The sequence below is a fragment of the Perissodus microlepis genome, chromosome 18 (genome assembly GCF_051167445.1).
Source record: "Perissodus microlepis isolate ML-2025 ecotype Zambia chromosome 18, ASM5116744v1, whole genome shotgun sequence".
NCBI lineage: Eukaryota > Metazoa > Chordata > Actinopteri > Cichliformes > Cichlidae > Perissodus > Perissodus microlepis.
In genome coordinates, this window is record NC_140478.1 from 23,388,030 (window position 1) to 23,407,083 (window position 19,054).

The 19,054-nt window shown below is 39.4% G+C and overlaps 1 protein-coding gene across 17 annotated transcripts in view; it reads right to left on the minus strand.

Moving 5' to 3' along the window:
- Positions 1-18,715, minus strand: part of LOC146367908 (receptor-type tyrosine-protein phosphatase F) — a 163,479-nt gene extending 144,764 nt beyond the window's left edge. For 8 of the 17 annotated variants that reach the window (XM_084911457.1, XM_084911462.1, XM_084911454.1 and 5 more), the window contains exon 1: positions 18,124-18,714. The gene's annotated coding sequence lies outside the window, so the exon portion shown is untranslated. Of the gene's footprint in view, positions 1-17,330; positions 17,468-18,123 lie in introns of all 17 variants that reach the window. The other 9 variants (XM_084911465.1, XM_084911460.1, XM_084911466.1 and 6 more) reach the window with 4 other exon arrangements.
- Positions 18,716-19,054: the final 339 nt, after the last annotated feature.

A 19,054-nucleotide genomic window follows, 5' to 3' on the forward strand; every position in this document is an offset into this window, starting at 1 on the left:
GTCAGGGATGACGAGAAAGTGACAGGAGAAAATCCGTCCCGGTCAACCACCCAAACATCAATAACGGGAACCTTATACAGCGCTTCCCTATACACGTCGAACTCCCGCAGGCACAAAGAAATTACGGAGGCTATCACTTATCACCTGACCAAAGATATGGCTCCCATCAACACTGTGCAAAACGAGGGATTTAGGAAAATGATCAACACCCTAGACAAACGCTACACAGTGCCGTCCCGCAACTATTTTTCTATTGTTGCACTACCTGCTCTATACACGCAGTGTCGAGCAACGGTGGAGACGGAATTTCAAGCAGTACAACATTTTGCGGCAACAACAAAACGTGAGACATTTGTTGTTTTTATGTTTATTTATTGTTTTTATGTTCAGTCTCAAATGTTACGAAGTTGATGTGCAGTTAATAAGTGCAATAAATATTTATATTGGAAAAGAAAATCGTGATCTCAATTCTAAGCCAAAAAAATCGTGATTCTCATTTTATGCAAAATCGTGCAGCCCTAATTCATTGGTTGCATTAATATAGGTCTTCAACATCTGTGTTTCCCCCGCAGGTTTACTGCTTTTCTTCTATCACATGGAGAGAACATCTTTTGCTGCACTTCCAGGAGGCTTATTAGTTGTCATCAACTGAAGTAAAGCTATTTTCTCTCTTTTTGTCTCCTGGATGGTTAACTGCTAGGCAGACTGTATGTATGCAGGCAGTCCCATCCAGCAGGGACTCTTAAATCGAGGCACATAAATTAGGTAAATAAAGTAAATAAAATGGCTTATTTGGGGGCGGATCTGTCTGTTGAGGTTTGTTTTTTGATGATTCAAGTACAGCACAGAAGAATTCAGCTCATCAGTTTTTGTGAAAGTCACACTTTTCTTTTAACTGGCTAAAAATCAAGAATGATGTGATTTCATCAACAAATCATTGCGCATTTGACATTTCATAACATTCACACTTGTTGCTCATATTTAGGTTGTCACACATCCAACGCAAGACATATTTATCAGCCCAGATAGACTGACATATTATTGACAAACATTTACTTGCAATTAACATCTGTGACAAAAGAGTCCTGCAGATAAAAGCTAGAGGGAGAGAGATAATTGGCAAGCATCTTCCTTCCTTACTACTTCATGGTAAAATACATCCACTGATCTTGCTAATCTGTGATTAAGTTATTAATGCATATTCAGAAACAATTACAAAATACATGCTAATGATTTTGTTGCTTTAATTTAGTTTGAACAAGGTCAATCACTGCCATGCTTTAGATTTAGAACTGAGTGACTACTCATCTGCTCCCAACACAGGTCAATTTGTCTCTAATCAATAGGCCCATCTCTTTCCTCAAAGAGTAAACTCATTGCAATGCTCCAGAGGTTCACAGGAGGAAGAACACACAGTCCTTGACCATGATATGCTGCTTAAAATGTAAATGAGTCTCTGAATAATGGGACAAGTCAGCAATGAATATGCAGACGACCACAAATAATTTTTGCTTATCTTATAAATCATTTTTGTTTGTTGGCATTTTGGAGGACTTCACTTTATTGATTCTGAACCAAAACCAGGGACTGGAATACATTTCACTGCGAGCTATGGAAAGTCTCTGGGTCTGTGACCTTGTTGCTACCTATGTTTTCCTTGGGTGATCAGATCACAAACGTGCAGCTACAAATCTGTACAATTTGTAAAACCATTATGTTCGAGTCCCTCCAGACAAATTACGACAAAGTTACAATTTCCTGTGTAGTCAGGACCAGGTCCTGGATCGCTTCCAACCCAACCTTTTTTCACCCCAGTGGAACATTGTAAGCAGTACATAATACTATCCAGCCCACTACCTGTCAGAAAGGTTCAGTTATTCACAGTTAAACCTCTGCAAATATTACCTCAAGTACAATGACAAAAGCCAGAAACCTGCACTTACTAAGACTAATGGTTACTGGCATTCAATGGTTTATTAGTTCATGGGTTTATTTAAGCAATACAGAAGGTCAAATGTACCACCATTTCTTTAAGCAGCCAACTGATCAGAAAGAAATTCTTATTTTTCAGTAGCTACCTGGCACAAGGCAAAGCTTCATGAAAAAAGCTGGCAACATACTACAGGAGCAAACATTTCAACATTCCTGCTACCTATATACAACAAACACTATCCAGACACTCGTTAATATTTAATTTGCAAATTAATTATTAAAAGGTAATGATAATCATAGCTCATTAAAACAAAACTATAGAGCCATCAAATACGTCTAAAACAGACACTGATCTTAATTTACACCCACCTGAAGCTGCCCGTGAACTTTGTAGCATTATATAAGAGACCTGACATATCTGATTGGAATAATCCCAACGCCAGAGGGCTGGTGCACGGATAATAAAGTAACAGGCACAAGGACTAACATGGGCTAATATGGTTCATTAAAAATTTCCATCTCTAGCTGTAAAGAACATTATCACTTTGACCAGTGAAAATGGCAGCACTAACATGTGGATTCATTTTATTTTACATGATGCAAAAAAAAATAAATAACCTTACCAACAATGTGACACTGTCCAAAATATAAGTCAAAACAATTCTAAAAGTTGTGCGTCATTTCAGAGAACCTAATTATGATAACTTTGACCAAACTGTGGCTACCATATTTGCTGCTTTCTATCAATATCATGCAAAGGTTTTCTCCTGAAAGAGTAATTTAGAACTCCAATTATTTTTTCAATTAAAATAATCTTACTCATTTCCCAACTTTCTACTTTGATGTTTGTTTGTTTGGTTGTGGTACCTCAGCAGATAAAGTATGCCTGAACATTACTTTCAGATTAGATCAAAGTGGCTCAGCTTTGTGCAGGTACAAAAGCGTAGATAAGACCTGAAACAAGCAAATGTGAGAAATACCTTTTTTCTGGGTTATGAAGCTTCATAATAGTGAATGTCTTGTTATTCAGTACTTGCCTTAGCCTCATTTTTGATCATTTTTAGAACAAAGATTTAAGGCATGGTGTCATGCTAGTAACTACGCTCTGTGAAAAGGCAAGAATAAAATATTGGGAAAAAAAGGTTGTAAAGACTGTTGAAATATTGCATCGGGCTTTCTTAAATCAAACATTTATGATTTTCTCAATCGTTGAGAAGAAAAGATAACAAAAACTTTAACAGCTTTTCTTTATTTTCATTGGGTCAGACTCGCAGCATGTCTCATGCTTTTCACTTCAAACCCCATCTCGTAAGCTTTGTATGGGTGGGCAATGACGCTTGCCTCTCACTTCAGAGCTTCATACATGAAAAGCAATCACAAACAGCACTGTCAATCTACTTTCCCATTTACTTTGAAAATACTCAGTGAAGACATAGCAGAGTGATATCCATGGGAAAAATGCACTTTTCAGCTAAACATTACCTTTGCCTATCCGAAAGCACCACTCTCAGTGATGGGGCCCAACAACAGTAAGCTAATCAAAGAGTTAGAAAGTGGTCAGAATACTTATTTGTCTGAAATGATAGCCTGCCTGACAACTACATATTTTAAAAAAAAACAAAAAAACAAAAACGTATCAGATGTGTAGAAAATGGACTCTACTGGTCTGTGCCGAAAAGGCAAATTAGTGTCCGTTTTCCCAACAGACACACTTTCAGGTTAAAGAAGAAAATCAACACTAAAATAATAAGAACTGAGAAAAAAAATGCTTGTATAGAGAGAATTTACTTTAAGAGTATTTCATCAAACAAGTGTTGAACAAACAAACATGACAAAATTTGATGTCAAGCGCTCAACTTCCTTCATCCACTGTCATTTATTTTACACTTGAGGCCAGCCACTCATAAGCTTCAGTGCTTTAATGGGGCTCTCAATGGTCTGTTGTAACGCTAACGATCTTCACACAGTCAAGATACACTGAACTCTCTCTTTCTATCTAAGGGTAGTATTTAATCACAGTTTTATTGTTCCGAGTCAGGGGGCTTAGCTCAATGGGCCCAAACGAGCATTCTCAACATTCAGCATCACCAGGTAGCTAGAACTACAGTTGGTGGCTTCGCATGTCTTTAGTTTCCTTTTACATAAAAAATGAACTCGTTTTAATATAATAACGTAGTCTTATCTTATCAGTTGATGATGTTTTCTTAAAAATATATTTCTACTGGAAAATAAGTTAAAAAGTTCCCTAGCTTGGCCTATATTACACGACACGAGCTAGCTCAGAAACCTACACACCGAAGCCAGGGAAGGGGAGAAAAACAAGCTAATCAACATGCAGACACAGGAAGCCAAGTGAGCCAGAGTCAAGCTGCCAAGCCGCCAGATAAAGATCTGTCTGACACGGGGACCTTTTAAATAATCCACTTGTAAGTACACCATTTACAAACTTTAACAACCTGCTTGGAAAAGCTGGTTTTCTGATGAGGGGCTGGGGGTGCAGGAGAAGATACATAATAGCTTGGACGAACATCATGTGGAGACTTCTAACACAGAGAGACTTTAAATGTCGCTCATTAAAATCCAGAGTTACTGCTGCTGATCCTCCACTGAATTCCAGAGGCTCATCTGAGAGACAAGATTTGAGCTCACATTTTGCCTTCCTTTGGATCTTACGTAAGAATGGTGAGACAGAGCTAGGAATCTTCTAAAAGGGGTTTGCTGCAACGCTACAAGCAGGTGATGTTGGCTAAAACATTCACTGTCAGTTTGCATTTTAGACGTTTCACAAACTAAGTCATATCTAGTTTGTGTAACCTTATTTGTAATATTTCTGGTTCTGCCGGTCCCTACAATTCTATAAGAAAAGGCTAAATGCAATCACAAGAAAGGACATGTTTGATGTCGTTATGACCTTCAATTACAATCCGCCTGTTCATACGCAGTCCTTCTTTACCTGACAATATGACTAATGCCCCTTTGCGTGTGAAGCATGAGACCATTTCTATATGTTACATAGGAAACAGCATGGGAATCAGAGAGGGGAGTGCCTGACTTAATAGGGACTAGAGAATCCTGAGCCCTTCCGAGAGGCACGGTGATGTTGTTTGCCACATTAATTGCTTTGTGACAATTGAAGGCTTTAAATAAATGGGCACCATTTCAAGGGACTCAAGCTTTTCCAAACATTTTCAGATTATGCCGTCTTATCTCAAGTACTGTATGCAATATTACCTGGCTGGAACAAATTCAGAGCTGCCAAGAGGATCCAAAGATCAGACATGGAAATACAACTTATTAGGATGGGAAACACTCAAAGAAAATTCTTAAGACTAAGCTGTCCAGAGAAGCTTAACTGCACTGTTTCACACTATTTCTGAAAGAGGAGCTCTATCTTCGATTCAAGATAAAAAGGAATAATTTTTTTCGGAGGCAATTTCTATTTCTTTGACAGTGGTTCCAACTTCAACTCAAGGATAAGGTTCGTATCTGTATATACGCTTTGACAAAGAAAGATAAAGGTGGAAAACTGCTTATTCTTGGGCTGACATTAAGAACTACAGACTACTTATTCTGCTCTGATGTCATAAATTTACTTCTGTTTCTTTTCGTCTGCTGAAAACTTCACAACTGCAGATTGAACGCAGTGAACTGGACGAGGTGTAAGTATACTTGCATTTCTGTGTGCATGTTTAGGCATGCGGTGGTAGTAGGGGCTCATACTTATGCTGGGAATGAGAGCCAAGCCATTCAGCACATCTTGAGCTATAAATCAGCCTTGGTCAACCTGGCCAAGAGCATTTTCAAACCCATTTGCAGAAGATAATGCCAGCTATTCCTCCCAGCCCCAGGGACAGTAGAGCTAGCCTCATGAATCATTGCCCTTTTAGTGGAGCTGTAACATGGATCTCACCTTGCTGAGTCCATAGGGTCCTCTTGACTCTTCCTGGTAGGCACAAACAAAGGGTGTCAGTAAAGTAAAATGTTTGAGCTATGACTAAAAAAAAATCCAAAAAGCTATAAATCATAATGACTCAGAGCTGACTAAAACCAGGTTAAAAGAAAGAACAGACCCTCCACCGCAAATTAGTATGCAGGATAGGAATACAGTACTACAGAATACCAAAAAAATAAAACAAATAATGATAATAGGTAAGATAGTCAACAGTAAAAGTAAGACAAACATCCTAATTGTCCATAACTATTACCATCAGTGAATCTGTATGTTTTTCTCTGTTATTACAATGAAACACCATCGACTGAGTGATGCCACAATAACAGGATATTGGATTTTGAAAGTTGTGAAAGTGAAAGGTGTACTCTGCTGTAGTTGTTTCTTGGCACTGGCATAATATAACTTACTAATATAAGCCTAAAAGGGATGTCTAACAAAGGTCTTGTTCAACAGCACACAGGTATTTTTTTTTTCCCCCAAAACACTGCTTGTTCTATGTCTGTCATCCACATGCAAATGCAGTTTTAGGTCATAGACCTTTGGGAAAACTCCTTCCAGGTCAAATATGTTCAGAAACTCTTGCAGCGTTGACATGAAAACATAAAACTTTTTTCTAGGCTGCTAATCATCAAGAGACATTTAAAAGAAAAAAAAAAAAAAGGGAAAAACACAGAACATGTAAATGTGGACTAAGATATATCTATTCCTGTGAAATAGACATATACTGTTTATGTATACGTCACTTTTTCCAGAGGGAAACTTTGCAACTTGCTCTAAGACAAATTTGTTCAAGTTAATTTAATCAAAATCATTTTTGTAGTAGTAAAAGAATTGTTTCCAAAAAGATTGTGGATTAGCTTAAATAAACAATTTGACTACACTATTATTTTATAACACTTTTTTAAATTTGCAGCTGGCAATATCTCATTAAAGTCAGGTTCAAAGAAATTGCCAAGTTTTAATGCCATCATTAAATCATTAAATGCAAACTAGCTCACTTCTCAGGTGTATCTATGAAGACTAAGAATGCCTTAGCCTTCTTCTTGTAAGGGTTTACTATTTTATTCTTGCAAGAATCCAAAATTTCCAAGAATTAAAACTAAGATTGAAAATAAAGTCACATTTGTTGATCCAGTGCACGCAGTCATCAGTGATCAGGGACTTTACATCCCTCTAGGGAACAGTTTGGTTTTTTTAAAATATTTTTGTAGTTTGTCTTGTATAATAGCGTATATGTTGTGTACGATATTAAATACAGTTCTAAGTTAAAGCAAAAATCTATCTAGCAATAAAAGCTGAAAATTAGCTCCAGCTTTAATACTATGATATACTGTATTTTGCATTTTATACTTGTGTATTTGCCACTATAAAAAGAAACATAAAAAAATGAGTAAATAAATATTTATTTATTTGGAAGATCTACCACACCCATGAATGTGCGGTAATGGAAAATAACCTTTAGACCTTGTTGAAATGGAAAGCAGTCTTTTATCCAATGTCCATAGACATTAAATCTACAATAAATTCCATTTAGTACCAACAGAGCCAAATGAGTTCCCCTCCCTCCACCACCTAAACCACTCTGTAACCTCATGCTGTGATATTCCATTACTTTCTGACTACAGTTAGGAAAATTCGACAGGATTTCAGCTGTGCACTGCAGTGTGTAACCTTGAAATGTACTTATTGTGAGTCTGATGAATGTTGGTTATGTGCACCTACACACGGGGCCATTTATATTATCATAGCCCATATTTATATATAAATGGGGTCCAGGAAACAACTTATCATGTTGGTCACTGCAAAGATATTCCATTAAAAGCAAGTTCAAAAGTCTCAGCGCTTCTCCATTCCCTCTTACTTTTACTTCACTGCAGAGAGATGGGAGTGAAACACTAAAATAAATCCCTCAAAGAAAGTATCACTAAGTAAGACACTACAGCTTTATCTGTTGGCAATTTTTAAAATGCAATTTAAAAATTTAAAGTTTTTTTTTTTTTTTTTAAATAATATCAGAGAAGGTGGACTTACAATAAAGAAAAGCATATGGTTATTTACTACTAATGTTAAGGTCGATGGGAATGCGTCCCATTTGCTCTGGACTAGGCATTTTGAAGCCTAATGTTCATGACCATTTTGGACACTGCCAAGTTAATATTTTGGAGTTAGTGCTAAGTTACAGACTGATAAAATACTAGAATTTCCTTCATTAAAACTGGAGCACACTTCTAGGACAGTCTGTACCACACAGCAAAAGTATTACAAATATTGGTCCATCGAAATGCTCCACAAGAACCAACAACACAGACTACAGTTGAGTGACTTGTAAAGTGATATCTGAAGGGGGGGAAACCAAAAAGGTTTTTCAGACCAAAACATAACCCCCCCCCACAAAAAACCCTATGCTATGTAGAGTTGGGCATTTTAACACAAGAGTCTTTGGTGAGTACTTTACGATTGATGCTTTCAGAGCCAGCTTCAAGTGGCCACTGAAGGAACTTTTTTTTTTTTTTTTTTTTTTGCATTTCCACATTGGCTTTACAGCAGATTTTGTTGTTTAGTGTAAAACTACCTCCACACGTACATGAGTATTTTTGAAAATGCAGCTTTTTCTATGTGTTTGGGCCTTTCATTCACATGTCAATGGCATTTTGGATAACTGAAAACTAAGACTTCTAAGGTTTTGCTTACTCTTTCCCTCTCCGGCTTCTAGACTTCTGATTGGCCAACATTTCTACGCGGATAGGATTTGGCGCGTTCTTAACAGCGTTTGACTTCGTTTTTTGCATTTACATATGGACAGAGATATTTTTTTAAATCTGCGTGTGTGGACCGGATTTTTTTTAAAAAGAAAAACGGAAAATCTCTGTTTTCAAAAATACCCGTGTACGTGAGGCCTAAATGTACAAAATTTTGCAGGTTCGTCCCCCTGTTGTGATTGTTGTGGCCATCTTATCTTACTCGAATAACATTCTAAAGCAGCGGTCCCCAACCCCCGGGCCTCGGACCGGTACCGGTCCGTGAGTCGTTTGGTACCGGGCCGCGAGAGTTGAGGCTCAGGTGTAAAATGTATGGTTTTCAGGGTTTTTATCGGTTTTCAGTGTTTTTTGTTATCGTTTTTATTGTTAACTCGGTTTTCCTGGGTCTTTTCACGTGTGTTATGAATAAATCTTCTTTTTTTCGGTACCGGTACTAGTTTTATTTTGTTGTATTTATCCGCGACACCTTAAAGGCCGGTCCGTGAAAATATTGTCGGGCATAAACCGGTCCGTGGCGCAAAAAAGGTTAGGGACCGCTGTCCTAAAGGAATCAAACTATCATAAAAGTATATTAAAAAAAAAAAAAAAGAATAAACATTCACATATGTTTGTGATTGTTATCACCTGTTTAACGCCAGAGACCCTAAAGACATAGATGCTATCCTTTATACTCTGAATATATAAAATACTTTACACATTTCAGTATTTCACAAGTTAGAGACCTGATGGCACATTATTGACAGCCTCATATTATTAGGTTTTTTGGGGGGGGTTGTGCAATGCACGACTAGCCGTGGGAAAAGTCCTCGTTTAAGCATTGCTCAGTCCTTAATTCATTTACTGAATTATTTCATTACATGGCTTTATTGGAGTCACTTGTCTTCACTTGTGTCACAACACTAGCTGTCCCAACTGTCTCACTCGAAGGAAAGGCCAAAAGTCAAGATGAGATTTAGACAGCACATAATTTAGTCTTTTTGTTGTAGCTTGATTGTTTTTGTATTCTTTGTGATTTATTTGAAGTGGATATTTCTATTTCAAATGAAGTGTTGGGTCTGTTCAGCTTTTATAAACTCTGACAAGCCTTCCTGCAAAACGTAGGAGACAAAAATCTTCAGACTCACATTACAAAATCCAGTTTATTTCTCAGTGTGCCATTTTTATTTGCTGCTCTTAGTTATTCACTGCTTCACCGTGAGCTGCAGTGTGACACGATGACATGCTGTCAACACTAATGGCTGTTGATGGCATCAAGGCTCTGTCAGGGGGACACAATAGGTGCTCAGAGCCAAGGCCCTTGGTAGCCCTCCACAGACGAAGAGCTGTCATCTCTGTCCCTCACTGCCAAAGAGCCCCACCCCCACTCCCTAAAATCCTATCCATCTGCCATATCAGCGGGGCAGACTGAGTGCAAGGCATGCACTTTTCTTCCATTAACTGTTGTGTTTTAGCATGACCAGTTAGTGCCAACGAGGGCTCATGTGTCACAATTCACTTGCCACAACCATCTCAAGGTCAGTTACTCAGTTTTTGTTTACGTGTGAAAAAAATGTTTGTCTTGTCTTGACACAATTTCCATATTGCCAAGCCTCTAAAAACCAAACCAACTGTGAGACTTCAACTGCTTTTACAGAGTCTGTACGCTAAAAGGAATTTGACGAGTGTCCTCTCGTCATACTGATTTCTTATTCTTTTTCGGAAGATTTTTGCACCTTAAAGAGCGCCCAGAATCCATGTCCTCGTATAACCATATTCTCACCAAAGCTGGTAATGGGCTGGACAGTTATTCCCTTGAGCAAAGGAGCTTTTGGGGAAAAAAAGAAAGCTGGAGTGTACTAACATCCTTCTAAAGAAAGAACGCATGCGAGATAAAACTTGCAAAGTCATGATTCTTAACATAACTGGAAAATTGCATTATGACTGTCAAATGTTTCCCATTATCACTTAGGTAACTATGCTGCAACATGTCAATGGAGAACAGTAAAGCACTAAATGAAAGATGGGCATGTTCCCTATTTTTCTAAGGATAATTTACCCAGTGTTAGTGTAAGGCAATATTTCTGAAAATCGAGAAGTCAAACCGTGTTTAGGGTGAAAAACTAGCTCATTGTGAACTGCACTCAGTGCTTAATCTATGTATGTGACATTTAAATCAGCTTGATAAGACAGCTGACTGTTTGACCTTCATGTAATGTTCTGCATCAATTCAGGTACCAATCTGTGTGTTTGTGAGACTATGTGAGTCAGTGTGCCCTAATTAGATGAGAAGCTGAAAAGAATAGGTAGTCAATGACAAGCGCAACGAATGACACCAGCCGCTGAACCGCTGCTCCATCCATTTGTCCCCATCCAGCATTTGTCTAAAATGAAAGAGTGCGTCATCTGCAGACTTCTGCTGACTGGGCAGATGAACGGCCAAGGCACTGAGGCCTTAGACGTGCGTTGCATGTTCCTGTCAACGCCCCGGTACGTTTACCAGTATACAGGATGGGATAATACCGTCTACAGTGGCAAGGCCCGAGCCTGAGCATCCACAAAACTGATGTTAACGTCTCCTTCGAAAGAAGTAATAACCCACGAGCGGCAAGTGTAGAGGACATGAAGCTATTTGGACTCTAATTCATAATTCATAAAATTCACAGTTGGATTTGATGCATTACAGTGGCATTACAATTTCATATGTTTTCAACACTGCAAAAATAAGGTCTGCCTGAGGATGAGTCTCATGTTTCCATTTTCAATTTACTATGATACCATCTTTATGAAGGCATAAAACTACGGTATTCGAGAGCACAAAGTGTAACAATGGAGTTTAGTCTCTGCAAGAGGTTTCTCAGTGGGATGATACAAAAACAAAAGCCGCCACATACAATGCAACAAAAACATTCTCACGTAGTGCCAAACCACAAGACATCGCTTCAGATGAACAACCATATCACTGCTGTTGAACAGATACTGAGTAAATTGCATGGTCAATAGCCTGATTTATCACATGTACCAGAGCACTGGTACATGCCGCACTGAGTTATGCTACATTATACAACGTGTTGCTACAACAGGATGTTATACGCTATAATTTAGCAATCAGAAAAGCAGATATTATTTTTTTCTTTTGAGAACACAGAGGCAGTGATATTCAGTGTATTTCAGATAGTAATTTCTAAGCCACTTTTCCATGGATATATTATCGTAACTTAACTTATTGTATAAGTACTTACGACATTGTACTGTACATTTTTTTCAAGGCCATCAGCAGCTTCGTCATCAGTAGGCCCCAAACTCATTATTGTTGATAATTCTCTACTTAAGAATCACATTCCTCTTAATAAAGGCAAAAATAAACACAATGCCATCATTAAGAACAAATCACATGATCCTGATCTTTCTTTTTTGCTTAATTGAAAAGAAAATATACAAAATAGCAGGAATGCTGACATAGGACGTTTAAAAAAAAATAAAACAGTTACTAAACTCAAGACACCCCACTTCTGTGTGTTTTGGTGGTTACGGGTTTTAATTAGATGGCCTTTTGAGAATGCAGAGCCATCTGGGACTGTCTGAGATCACAGGGACAGCAGATGAATAGCAACAGTTTCTACATCTCACTGTAGACTTTGTTGTGCATACCAATGGGCAGCTAACTGCACATTGTGTGTATGATGTTCCACAGTTGTCCAGAGTTTCCGTTTCTCACGTCAGAAAATTTGTTAAGAGGAAAAAAAAAAAGAGGTGGTGATGTTCTGGGCTCTCGGGATTTTAAATCTTCAAAAGTTCTTCAAAAGTTGCATCAAAAACCCTTTTAAAGACAGTATTTAATTATAATGCAGCAAATGCCAACTGTTTTCACTGATGTTTGCATCTTTGCTTTAACAAATGTTAAAATATCCAGCTTTTATTAAATATTTTTAAACAATACAAGTGAGATACAGCAACACTAACCCAACTTATAAAGCAACCAATAAAGCCCTACTCCACCAGAGTCACTGGCCTCAGCTGACAGGTTTGTGAAATTACTGCAGCTTTTCTTGAGTTCTTGTCATAAATAGAGGCAATAACAGATCACTGATATCCTCAAGGCTGAGCCATCAAATTCCAGCATTCTTCACTCATTAGTCTTGGAACTTTTCTCTGAAAACTTGCTTTTTCTTGCTCTTCAGTGACACAAGTCACAATTTGTGCTTCAAAGTAAAAACTCAATCGACGCTGCTTGGTCCATTTAAGTAATAGCGATGTTTTATGTATACACAAGTGCAAGTCAAGGTGCATACATGTCCATAGGTCTCCACAAACAAATTGGACCATGGCTCTAATTCACTCTCAGCAGCTGGAGAGAAAAGCTTTACCACTTAGGGAAAAGGCTGCCTAATCAAAAGCAGATGGACCCCCTATATCTCCGACTGCCTAAATGAAAACAGACAGAACTGATTAACCTAACATATGACCTTTCAATGTCATCTGTATTCACTACTTCACTCAGTAGCACTCACATAGTTTGAAGTAAAAAACAACAAACCACACAAGGAATGGATAAAAAAAAAAAAAGGGGGGCACATGGTAGAGCAGGCCATTTTTAGCCCCTGTGTCTGTTTCCACTTTTCCAAATGCAGAGGTGCCCTGTAAAACATTGGTGTAAATGGTTTATAATGCCACCAGTGGACTCTGAAATGGTAGACCTGGTTTCAATCAGCAGTCAAATTGCTCCTACATTACCCTTGCAGACAGAGTAGTAAATCATTCTTTGCCTCTATGCTGCTGACGTTAAGGAACAGGCATTGTTAAAAATCCACCATGCGTGCTACTAAGAGCACCCTGTCTCTATGTGGGGATGGGATGCTAAAAAGGACAATAGCTGCTGCTTGCAGCATCCCCATAGATGCAACGGCAACATATCCTGATCCCCAAGGCGGAAAAATCAGCACACCTCATATGTGCATGTGAATCTGAACCCTTATACCTACAGTTACTGGCCTGATTTGCAGCTCTGATTGTAAACTTTAGCTTACAGACAAACAAATTCTATGCCAGAAACACATCACAACCAGTTTGAACCAGTTTGAGTGGTTACAAAAAAAAAAAAAGTTTTGGTTTTTCTGTGCCAACGCCCTGACAGTGGGCCAGTGAGGCATCTCAGAACAGTTATAATCCCCTATAAACCTGAGAAATGCTGATCCCGCCCACCACAGACCAACGCACTATGGGCAAAACCTCTCATTAGAACTTCAGGGCCCTGAAATTACCAAGATTTTACCCATACTGAAAGCATGAGAAAGCATCGGCGGGGAGAGGGCTGTGCCGAGTGGTTTTTCAGTGTGTGGCCACAGAGGAGCTGGAGCTCCTTAACAGTGCCATTCAGCCCAGCCCCTGCCAGGGAGTACCGGCATATGAGGGAGCTGAGGCAGATGCTCTGGCTACTAGCCCCAAACCAGGCCTGCTAGGAAATACCCTACACAAGAATACACAAATCACCACAAAGGCCAAAGATGTACTGAGGCCAACAAACACAACAAATCAACAACATGAAAAGGAAAGTAAATCCTCAGTGAAAAACCTCATTTTTCACTCAAATATTTTAAAAGCAGGTTAGAGTATCGTTACTTTTATTTTGTGTGTGTGTGTGTGTCCTTGCTAAATTAATTGTGACATCTTTCCACCATTTAAAGGAATACCAAAAACCTGAAACTATTATGTTAATAATGATTGCCTACAGGCCTGCTTTAGATGTATAGAAATGCCATGCTTTAATAAAATAACTTTTATTTGATGTGATTTATTTGTAAAATCAAATTTTTTGTTTTTTTCCTGGCTTTGTGTGTGTGTGTGTGTGTGTGTGTGTGTGTGTGTGGGTGTGTGGAGGAGGGGGTAAATCCAATCACTCCCTTATCTTTTTCAACTTAAATCTTTGCATTTTCCTGTTTTGTGTTGTTTATTTGCTTGTTTTCGATTAATACAAATACCTGAGTATCCCACCCGAGGAAGTGACATCCTAGGTATTCCAATCTTTAAAAGGAAAGTGGATTTTTCTTCAGACCTGGATGAAACCTCCTTGGGTGGGCACCAAAACTTCCTCTGCAGTATAAACCTAAATTCCCTTGCTAGAAAAGAAAGTGAGTGTCAGCTTAAATCAGCAGCAAGCCAGCCGATTCAGATTACCAGCACATCGATCGGTGCATCGCTACCACTGAATGCAAGATGTCCCCCTCATCACAAAAGCCCATTCTCATCAGCAATGCAAGCTTCAAGTTTCTGGACAACACTGTATATTTCCCAGTGGACAAGGATTATCTTCCAAACTCGATTCGATGTCACAAATCCTGTTCTCAGAATTTGGGTTTAAAATGGCTTACTAAAGTGTATCTAAAAACACACACTTAGGCAAGCTGTGCAGGTATATTAATGACTGTCCAAGTATTGCAATATTTTGTAAATAAAATTTTTATTCATTTATTTATAGATACTCTTATTTTGAAAGCTCAGTTGCTACTAGCCATTTAGCCCTGGCCCTTCCTGTCTAATGTTTTCCCTCTGAGAGATCGCTGTTGTGGTGGTCCTCAATGTCATTCAGCAACCTTCCACCATCTCTATCTTTTTTTTTTTTTTGTGTCCCGTTTGGATCTTTAGCCATCAGAATTGTTGTCTTAAGGCCAAGAAAGATGCCAAGCGGATTTATTTTACCAAGTGGATCATCATGGCCTTGCCATATTGGTCCATTTGATTGACCTTTATTATAATTATGAATTTATTTTATTTTCGGTTGCTACAAACGGGACAGACATGACTGGGGGATAGGACAGGGAGAAAGAATGAAAGAAAGAGAGGGAGAGAAAGAAAACCAAAGGGGAGAAGAGATGGTGAGAAGGGGGGGAAGAAAGGGAAAAAAAAAAAAAAAAAAAAAAAAAAAAAAAACCTTCCACCATCTCTGACTGCATCTGCCAACTGTAGCTCTTGTTCTGCTCTGAAGCTAAACGGTCATTCTGAAGTAGAACCTGCAGCAGGTGGGAAACACCTGTTAGTGCTGCTACGCTGAACTTGCTGACGCTGGAGAGCAGGACAGAAGTCATTGTTTCTACCTGCAGTTCCAGACAATTAGGATGAAGTCAGTTCAAATGATGTGAGAATGACTGGAGGAGAACCAGCAAAGTAATGATCTCTTATCCTTTACATACCTCAAACCCAGTCTAATTCTGTGGGAAACACTGCAGAACACATCTTTGTCTACAGTGCAGTTCAAGCTGACCAAAAGTATCTTAACCAAAGCAGTTTTCTTAGCTGAGGTTTTTTGATCTGTTTAATATCTGCTCTGAAAACTGCAGAATAAAACAATGAATTTTAATCAGCAAAGGAATTAGCAAAGAGCTGATTGACCTCCGTAATAAGAACTACTTCATTTCAGTGTGCACAATGACGTCACCTCCTAAGGGCCTAGGATATTTTCCTGCACAGGCTCCTCAAACACACACACACAGAAAATCCAAAACAAAACAAGCAAGCAATCGTGGGCCAGACTATAATCCTGCGGCAATCACAGTCAAATAAGTCACGTCTTTTCTTGAAGTTTTTTTTTTTTTGTTTTTTTTTTGTTTTTTTTTTTTGGGGGGGGGGGGGGGGGTTTAAATTAAGCCTAATGGCTTGTGGGAATGTGTCAGCATTCAAACAAACATATACCATGGTCAAAAATACAAACACACTTCACTGAAAGCATTAAAAAGATATAGATTCATTCTGCAATAGCTTTCACAGCTCACAAAAAACTTCCTTACAATCCATCCAAAGCAATTTGAAGAAAATATTAACGCTCCAGCTCTGTCAACACACGCTTAATTGATAACATGTCTGTCCACCAGAATAATTCAGAAACATGGAGCCAAACAGAAGCACCATCAGAATCACCTACTTTGGGAAAGCAATGACATCCAAGTTTGACAAATCCGTATGTTTGCTGGTAAAATAATCTATATGCATAAGCCACACACCATCTATAGGACAGCTCACTACAAATGTGGAATAGAAATACACCGTGTCACTTTTTTTTTAGCTGGCAGTTAGAAACCCAAACATGCAGCAGGGCCCAGGATTTGGTTGCAGAGAGCCTCTGATGCAATTCCAAGAAACTAACTCACCCTGTATCATCCTGTTACAGTGTGGCTCATGGTTAGCTCTCCTCATTGTGTCTGTGACAGCTTTAAACGGATTCGTGTATTGATAAAGCACGGCCATGAGCCCACTTCAGCATATAACCAACCCTGCAAAATTGCTTCCAATCCTTTCTTTAAATAAACCCAACAGGGCAAGGGATTGATGCAATGCTGAGGAATCTTTCTGTATATCCACCCAGTGAAAAACCAATTCACATCTGTTCACGATCTGAACTGGCCTCTAGGTTATCAGATGATGTGGCGCACCTGCAAATTGTAAACGCTGTCATAAAAATTGCTCCACAATTAAAGTCTCTCATGAAGGGCTGGTGATGAAATCTATTCTTTTTCTTGCCAGAGCTGCAAGGAGCAGTTTCTTGACATGAAACCTTCCTCTGCAGCCAGTGCTGCAGCAAGTGTGAGGGATGAGACACACATGACAGGAGCCTCTGCAACTGATGGGCATACAAGGACTCACCGACCTGTCTGATAATGATAAATAAAGACAGAGCAAAGATTTCATATGCCAGAGGGGGGGGGGGGGTGAGGACTCACCGACGTGCCCGCGCACTCATGCACGCTCGCACGAAGTGAAAAAGCCAGGTCTGGAGACAGCTAGGACCTCCGGGCAAATCGTTCTTTAATGTAATGATCAAAATGGGATCAAAATCACCGCATCACAATTACACACCCTGCGAAAAAAAAGGAAAGAAAGAAGAAAGAAGAAAGAAAAACAGGGTGACGATGGGCTCGCACCCCAAAAACCACCACTGCTCCCCCCGTTTATTCTTTCATTAGTAATTGTCGACAGATTTTCAGCATGGTTAAAGATTTCGGTCCTGCGAAGACTCCTGCTCACTGAAAAGTGCATGCAATCTATGAAATGCGCAGGTTTGCGCTTACAAAAAAAAGAAAAGGAAAAAATGAGATTAATATTCCACCTCATCTTTTCCCTTTTACCTACATCTGAGTGGATAGCTTGCTTTATGAACTAAGAGGCAGGATATTTCTTGGACCGTCTCTCAAGCGGACCACATATTAGTCGCTCTCATTCGGCACTGAAATAAAAGTTGCTGTTAGCTATACATTTAGAGTTAGCATGTATAAAACAGCAACAAACTGTGTGCGTGGCTGTCTGAGGTTAGTCGGAGCCCCATTTTTTCCCCAGACGGAACGACAGCAGTTCACGTTGTGCACCTTTAATGTCATTTTTTCTAAGTGTTTCCACTTTTAACAAACAAATTCGTAACAATAAAAAAATCCGCAAGTTATGCAACTTAACGGCACCGCTAAAAGCCGCGTCTCAAGTTCAATGGGGGACATTTAGACAGAGATAACGTGCACTTACTGAATCTCCTCTTTGTCACCGCCGTTGGCATTTCTCTCCGTCTCTCTACCACAACGTTTAGTCCCGGTTTGAGTTTGTAGCGAGCACAACAATCCACTTCATGTAATTAACAGCCACAAAACGGGAGTTAGAACCAGCCCAAGGAGTAAAAGAAGAGAAGGAGGGGGGGGGGAGAAGATACGAGTCCAGAGCGAGAGGAACACGAGGTCCTATCCCGGTCAGCCGACCGGGGTCGTGGATACTGGATCTATTCGTGGCAGCTCCTGCGTCTCGCCGCTAACGGGTTAACGTCAGCTTTAAGTGCTCAGTGTCGCTGCATACATGTGAGGAAAAAAAACCCCGAGACAATAAGAAATGAGACTTCTTCTCTTTTGTGTGAATGTTCTTCTCTGGCAAGTTAATTAGTAAGCACAAGTCTGCGCACAGTCTCCCCCCCACAGAAGGAGCTGTGGAAGGTAGGGAGTTGTTACGTCTCTCCCTTCACAGTCACGCTTCTTTCTGTCCCCGTGGAGAAAACACATACAGGTCGGTCAGCAGGATTTTCGGATTCACTCGGCTGCACTCGCTTCTGTGTCCATTCATCTCTGTTCCTGAAGTCCTGTAGCCTCTGAAGGCACGCACTACACACAGGGGGCTCTCAAAACAGTCATTTTGATTTCTCTATTTACACTATAAGCAACTGCTATGGAAGACAAGGCATTTTTCTGCAACGAATACGATGAATTTGGAAGTTAATTATGGTTCAGAAGGCAAACACAGAGTTCTTACATTAAACTGTCTACTAACTGCTGCAACGAGCAAAGTCGTGAATTCCCACCGAGAATAGAAAATTTACTATTAAGTACTGCCCTACTCTTCAGCTAATAAAATGAATCTGCATCCTCAAACCTCATCCTTGATCTCACCTTGTGAAGGCTTTGTACAAAGGTAC